Here is a 7,788-nt window from a genome sequence, read left to right as displayed (position 1 = left end):
TCGTCACCGGCGCGACACCTTGATCTCCATCGTAGCATCGTTGTCGTCTTGCCAATCTTATGCTTCCACGACTATCGCTACCGCTTAGTGATAAAGTAAAGCATTACAGCGCGATTGCATTGCATACAATAAAGCGACAACCATATGGCTCCTGCCAGTTGCCGATAACTCGGTTACAAAACATGATCATCTCATACAATAAAATTTAGCATCATGTCTTGACCATATCACATCACAACATGCCCTGCAAAAACAAGTTAGACGTCCTCTACTTTGTTGTTGCAAGTTTTACGTGGCTGCTACGGGCTTAAGCAAGAACCAATCTTACCTACGCATCAAAACCACAATGATAGTTTGTCAAGTTGGTGTTGTTTTAACCTTCGCAAGGACCGGGCGTAGCCACACTTGGTTCAACTAAAGTTGGAGAAACTGTCACCCGCAAGCCACCTATGTGCAAAGCACGTCGGGAGAACCGGTCTCGCATAAGCGTACACGTAATGTCGGTCCGGGCCGCTTCATCCAACAATACCGCCGAACCAAAGTATGATATGCTGGTAAGCAGTATGACTTATATCGCCCACAACTCACTTGTGTTCTACTCGTGCATATAACATCAACACATAAAATCTAGGCTCGGATGCCACTGTTGGGGAACGTAGTAATTTCAAAAATATTCCTACGCACACGCAAGATCATGGTGATGCATAGCAACGAAAGGGGAGAGTGTGATCTACGTACCCTTGTAGATCGACAACGGAAGCGTTAACTTGGTTGATGTAGTCGTACGTCTCCACGGCCCGACCGATCAAGCACCGAAACTACGGCACCTCCGAGTTCTAGCACACGTTCAGCTCGATGACGATCCCCGGACTCCGATCCAGCAAAGTGTCGGGGAAGAGTTCCGTCAACACGACGGCGTGGTGACGATCTTGATGTACTACTGTCGCAGGGCTTCGCCTAAGCACCGCTACAATATTATCGAGGACTATGGTGGCAGGGGGCGCCGCACACGGCTAAGAATATGATCACGTGGATCAACTTGTGTTCCTCTGGGGTGCCCCTGCCTCCGTATATAAAGGCTCAAGGGGGGGGGGGGGGGCGGCCGGCCTAGGAGAGGCGCGCCAGGAGGGGTCCTACTCCCTCCGGGAGTAGGGCCCCCCCCCCCCCAATCCTAGCTGGAATAGGATTCGCGGAGGGGGGAAAAGAGGAAGGGGGGCCAGCCCCCTCTCCTTGTCCTATTCGGACCAAGGGAGGGGAGGGGCGCACGGCCCATCTCTGGCTGCCTCTTCTCTTTTCCACTAAGGCCCACTAAGGCCCATATATCTCCCGGGGGGTTTCCGGTAACCTCCCGGTACTCCGGTAAAATCCCGATTTCACCCGGAACACTTCCGATATCCAAACATAGGCTTCCAATATATCAATCTTTATGTCTCGACCATTTCGAGACTCCTCGTCATGTCCGTGATCACATCCGGGACTCCGAACAACCTTCGGTACATCAAAACATATAAACTCATAATATAACTGTCATCGAAACCTTAAGCGTGCGGACCCTACGGGTTCGAGAACGATGTAGACATGACCGAGACACGTCTCCGGTCAATAACCAATAGCGGGACCTGGATGCCCATATTGGCTCCTACATATTCTACGAAGATTTTTATCGGTCAGACCGCATAACAACATACGTTGTTCCCTTTGTCATCGGTATGTTACTTGCCCGAGATTCGATCGTCGGTATCCAATACCTAGTTCAATCTCGTTACCGGCAAGTCTCTTTACTCGTTCCGTAATACATCATCCCGCAACTAACTCATTAGTTGCAATGCTTGCAAGGCTTAAGTGATGTGCATTACCGAGAGGGCCCAGAGATACCTCTCCGATGATCGGAGTGACAAATCCTAATCTCGAAATACGTCAACCCAACATGTACCTTTGGAGACACCTGTAGAGCACCTTTATAATTACCCAGTTACGTTGTGACGTTTGGTAGCACACAAAGTGTTCCTCCGGCACACGGGAGTTACATAATCTCATAGTCATAGGAACATGTATAAGTCATGAAGAAAGCAATAGCAACATACTCAACGGTCGGGTGCTAAGCTAATGGAATGGGTCATGTCAATCAGATCATTCAATCAATGATGTGATCCCGTTAATCAAATAACAACTCTTTGTCCATGGTTAGGAAACATAACCATCTTTGATTAACGAGCTAGTCAAGTAGAGGCATACTAGTGACACTCTGTTTGTCTATGTATTCACACATGTATTATATTTCCGGTTAATACAATTCTAGCATGAATAAACTTTTATCATGATATAAGGAAATAAATAATAACTTTATTATTGCCTCTAGGGCATATTTCCTTCACTATTAACATTTTTATGCAAGTTGCGACATATCTGTCCATTTATCGGCCTTTTTTTAACCGAGAAATACTCTAGAAAATCCAAAACTTTTCGAACACCCAAAAACTTGGCATGGTGCTTTGAATTGGTCATATAAGGCGATGAAAAAATGGGGTCATTTCAAGAATGTTAAGAAACAACGTGCTCCCATTCAAAGCTTCTGGTAATACCCGACCCCTCCTCCCTCTCCTTCGACATGATCTGTTTTTGTACATCCTTGAAATGACCATAATCTTTTACCACCAAGTGGGCATACCCATGGTAGGCATCCATGTCAAGTTTAAACGTTTTTCAACACCGTATGCAAATTGTGAGACGTCCCGCCATTTACCGGCCTTTTCTGACCGATAAGACATAAGTTGAAAACTAAACCAACTTTTTAGGGTGCCTTGAATTGGTCCGATAAGGCCATGTAAAAAAAACTTGGCGATATTTGAAGGATGTCGAAAAACAACGTGCTCTCACACGAACCCTTCCAGGGCTCACGGCTATCCGACGAGCGGGCTGCTGGACATGGGGAAGACAATAGAGATCTACCGTGGACGGTTGTAGACTAGTCAAGGGCATCTGTGTAGTGCGATTGGATATCTGTCGGTGCCAGCCGTAGACTAGTTTTACCTTAGTCCGGTATATTTCTTTTAGTTTAAAATTTTCGTTCAGTTTATATGAAATCAGCCGTAGTTGCATGAATTTCGTCGTTTAGTTCTAACAAACAACAATTGAAATGTACTAGCGAAGCCCGCGCGGCGGCACGCCGCGCCCGTTGAGACGTAGGTATTGTATGTACTGAAATATTCTGTATGCATGCTATTTTCATCAAGTGGTGATTAAAGAGAAAAAGCTTGCATTCATAACTATTTTACACACGGCATGCATTTAAGATGGAAAAGAGACGGTACCACATTCCGGAGAAGATCTCTTTATTGTCAGTGGACACGATAGACAGTACTATGTGTATATATACATTATCTTATTTCATGCGATAAAAAATAAGACTTCTATGAGCATGAGTTTGTAGTGAAAAAAAAGCAAGACATGCACAGAAACAATTTGCAAATGATACATTTATTATCAGCATGAGTGCTTCATCTTGCCAGATGGAAATTATACATTGTCCTCTTTTTTTTTCAAACAAGACCAGACACATTACATTCATTCGTAGCTTATATCATTCTTGTGGAGTCTTCCGCCGGATTGGTACCTCCAATGAAATGAGGCAAATCATTTGCAAATTGTTCCATGCGGCCTACAAGTGCTTAGCGACACTGCATGCAACAACGATTTTGAACAAATAAAAGAGGCATCACTATGATATGCATTTGATTCAGAACTGATCAATCGACTGCGAGTTAAAAGTAGAAGTAAAAAATTTCATTCAAGCACAATTTTTCCCTCATTGCCCTCCCGTATATTTTACTCTTTTGTGATGTTACATAATGATGTTCCTAGGCATGTTTCATGTAAGTTTTCATATGGGAAGTTTCATTTATTAAAATAATAGATCAAATAATGCCATGTTGATTGCTATCGAGAATGAAAGAAAAATATGTCAAAGAGGAATGCCAAAAAAAATTGTACGGGTCCATATGATTAAAAAATGCATAAAAGGAATGATTTGATTTAGAAGTGTGCCTGAAAAGTGAAAACTAACATGTAAGCTATAGAACACAAATAAGGGAAAGTATAAGTGCTAAAATGTAAAATGACCTAAGAGATAAGGTTTTCCAGTCCTGCTCTCTCTGCTTCTGTGCGGCACACGAATAACTCCATTCAGACAGCGTTGGGCCGAGCACCGCCGTGTGTCGCCGCCCCACGCCCGGCTACCGCATGCAGCAGCCACACCGCAGGTCGCCGCTCACGGCAACTACGCGCACACACGCAGCAGCCACCGTCGCCCCGCGAGCTTCGCCTGGCCGCGCACTGCCGCAACCACACGTGAGCTTTTCTGACACCCACCGCCCACGGTCGACCTGCGAACCACACACGCACCGTCGCGAAGTGTTGATTGATCCCCTCCATGGCCTCGTGCTCGCCGTCACAGCCCGTCGCCCTGGGGACGGAGAGGGGCAAGATCCGTGGAGCTGCGCATGGGGTCAACATATCGTCCTCCTGCTCCTCAATTCTGGTCGGGTATCGTTTGGTCCGTGCGGCAGAGATGGTGAATTCCTCCTTGGGTGCCCCAGGTTCGGTTCCTTTGCTTCGCTTGCTATTTCTGGTTGTCGTGTGTTTGTTCTACCTGAATTGAGCTTCTCTGTAGAGTAATGAGTTCCTGGATTGATGGTAAGGAAGTAGAAACATGTACTTGAATACTTGACTTGTTTCTTAGTAAGAATAGTGGTCAAATTCGGGATTGTTCGCTGAAAAAATATAACTTTTTATTAATATTGTTGTCTAGGTTGATGGATTGGTGCATTTGTTGTGCCTGACAGAGAATTTCTAATTTTGATAATTTGGCCGATACATTATCTTCTCCTTTTGGATGTTTGTGAATTCCGACATGTCCAATGGGAAAACAAATGCTCAGTTTAGTGACTTCACCTCAAATTCGGTTTTACCTGTTGAATGAGCAGGTTGTGATTTATCTTCAATTTCTCACAGTGGCCACTTACCTGCTGTAAAACTCTTGTTTCCTTTGTGCAGGGTGGTGCGGCCTTATATTTCAAGAAATAAAATCTTATGGTTACATGCTATCAGTTAAGGTGAATCCGTGAAAGGCCGCTTGAATTGTATGCCTCGCTCAGGTAATGATTCCTTTGTGCAGAGAGCTCTTCTTGATGGCCCCATAAGTAGTAATTAATTTGCTACTCAGAAAAAGCAGTGGCTATTTGTGTTATGGGACACTGATTGCTTCTTGTGTTAAAATGACGATATGGCTTTATATATGCGAAATAATCATCCATGTATTTAAAGGTCATCCAAGTACATATTTAGAACCTGTTAGGGCCCTTGTGTGTACGCGCTTCTCTAGTATGACCAGGTATTAGTTGACAAATGAATATACATCAAAGAGCGCCACTTTACTTGCAGTGCTTCGAGCCTTGTAGGCCTCGACATAAGTCCCTTGGCCAAGCTTCACTGTGATGCCTAACAAACTATTTCACAAACATCTTTGTTAAATGATAAAAGCAACAGTGCAAGTAAATAAAGTCATTTTCCCATGTATAAACTGACTTCTTCCAACTGCCCAAAAATGGAGTACTAATACACAGAGAAGGTGTATAATTGTTAAAGCCACTTTACAAATTATTTTGGGAACAGATTAAACATAACAGACGATATACACCGGTTGAATGGGTATTATACATGTCAGGAATTACCAACAGTACTTCTTCTTCTTCTCTCAAAGCTGTCAAGAAAATACAGCCAAATAGAAAGTTAGAAGGATTTTGAGCTCTAAACTCCAGGTATCAATCCACTTGACTGTCTACCGATCTCCGGCCAATTAATTTATGAATCAACGGATTTATCTATAAGGGAGTAACTATCTGTAAGATAGGACTTGTTTGCATTCATTTCATAGATAATAAATCTGTAAAGAGAAGTTAGGAGGCAGCATACATATCTGAATATTCACACTTCATATACAGCCACAATATATCGTTGATTCAGAGGTAGGACAGAAGACCGCCCGGCCAGATCTCCATATAGCTGCAAAAAGGTTGAATAATTTGTGAACTCCGTCAGACAGTAATATTAAAAATTCCTTGTTTTATTGATATATTCACATCTAGAGGAAGGAGATACATGTCAACAGGGGAGGAAAAGCAACCATCAATTGTGCAAAAGTTACCTCTCTAAAGTGGCCTCAGTCCAAAGACACTGTCTGTAGTAAAATTTAGAACACAAAACTGATGAATGCTCTGTGAAGTAAAATCTAAAACACATAAAATGGCACGGGAGGTGTGGAGCCTGTCCATCTTATTTAGATGATCTCCAAAAGAGTAGTGTTTTCGTCCTCTTGTGGAGATTTAAAATGCAATTACCCTAAAAAGTGAAGTTAACTGGTGGGTGAACACGTGCATTAAGTAGATCCAACTTCATTAGTTTTGAAAAATAAACCAATTCCCTTTTATGATAATTTTATACTTCATATTTGTTTAGACATTGTCAATTCAATTTTTGGTACGCAATAGAGCTAAAAAAGAACTGTTTGTACATCATACATATATGCATGATATTATAAACCATTGCGAGATTTCTTTTGTTATTGAAATGCTCCCTATTGTGAATTTAATAGCAGTTTAGGATAAAGTAGTGGATCCCTAGCTGATGGTGAAAAAACACACCCTATTCCTATTGAGCTGCCTAGAAAGAAGCAGCCCCAAACACACATCATAGACACGTAATGTAGGGTACACTTCATAAGTCAAAACCAGTATTATACGCGTGCTAATACATTAAGTGCTAGAACAAATCACATCACATGTCACCAAAAGCAAAACCTATTCATCCAAGGACCTTTTCTATTGATCTTGGAAGCGTCTCCCTGCTTGCGGAGATATGCATGATGGAGAGTGGAAGGTTTCTTTTTAAGAAGTTATAGAGAGAGCAGTGACCCTCACCTAGCTAGCACACACACGGACTAACTGTACATACCCACCACACAGCAGCAGCATACTACTGCTCCTGCGCATGCAGATGGCGCAACAGCAGGCTGCGCGAGCACACACGCAGGCAGCAAGGTGCATAGACAAGAGAGGGATGAGCACACAACCTTGGTGCGCTTGCCATCGAGGTGTTCACCCGGGGGCGGAGAGAATCTCCTCGCGTCGCCTTCAGCGCTAACCTACCCGAGGCAACAGTTTCCCTGAGCAAAGACGTGGACCAGAGACTTCAAGGTGCCAACGGCAGGCGCGAGGTCGCAGCAGTCGTGACCTCGAAGTGGCGGCAGGTTGGGAGGGCCACCGCTGCTCCACCGGAGGAAGCCTCGGTCATGTGGCAATGGAGATCCACATGAGCAATAGCGGTAACCTCCATGTGGTGGTGATGGCGATTCAGGTCCTCCCTAATACGCGGCCTAGTGGAGGCTCGCCGCAGCCGCGCCCGTGCCCTGATGGCGCACGCCAGTGGCCTGGCCTTGACAACGGCGGATGACGGCGACCGAGCGACGAATGGCGACATAGCATAGCAAGCATGCATGCCGTGCGACGAATATCGATGTGCCTGGAGCAAGCGACGAGAAGAGTAGTTTTTATAGGCTCATACGGCGACGGAACGGTGGTTGAGCCGTGCACGGTTTTGACGGGAGCCTTCCAGAAAAATAGAGAGAAATCGAGAGGAAAGAAAACCAAAATATCTTAGAGTGGATAGGAATAAAATGGTATGATGCCCACGATTTAAGCGGCGGCCGTCCATCACGCATGCATGCAGATCCTA

The 7,788-nt window shown here is 44.4% G+C and overlaps 1 long non-coding RNA gene across 1 annotated transcript; it reads left to right on the top strand.

Annotated features, from left to right (window-relative positions):
* The first annotated feature begins 3,323 nt into the window (after positions 1-3,323).
* Positions 3,324-5,331, top strand: LOC125515227. The gene is made up of 2 exons (XR_007286878.1): positions 3,324-4,595; positions 5,053-5,331. It is a non-coding gene; the product is annotated as an uncharacterized LOC125515227 (long non-coding RNA).
* Positions 5,332-7,788: the final 2,457 nt, after the last annotated feature.

This window comes from Triticum urartu, chromosome 6 (genome assembly GCF_003073215.2).
Source record: "Triticum urartu cultivar G1812 chromosome 6, Tu2.1, whole genome shotgun sequence".
Lineage (NCBI taxonomy): Eukaryota > Viridiplantae > Streptophyta > Magnoliopsida > Poales > Poaceae > Triticum > Triticum urartu.
The sequence above is the reverse complement of the archived record's forward strand: the minus strand, read 5'-3'. Positions and strand labels throughout refer to the sequence as shown.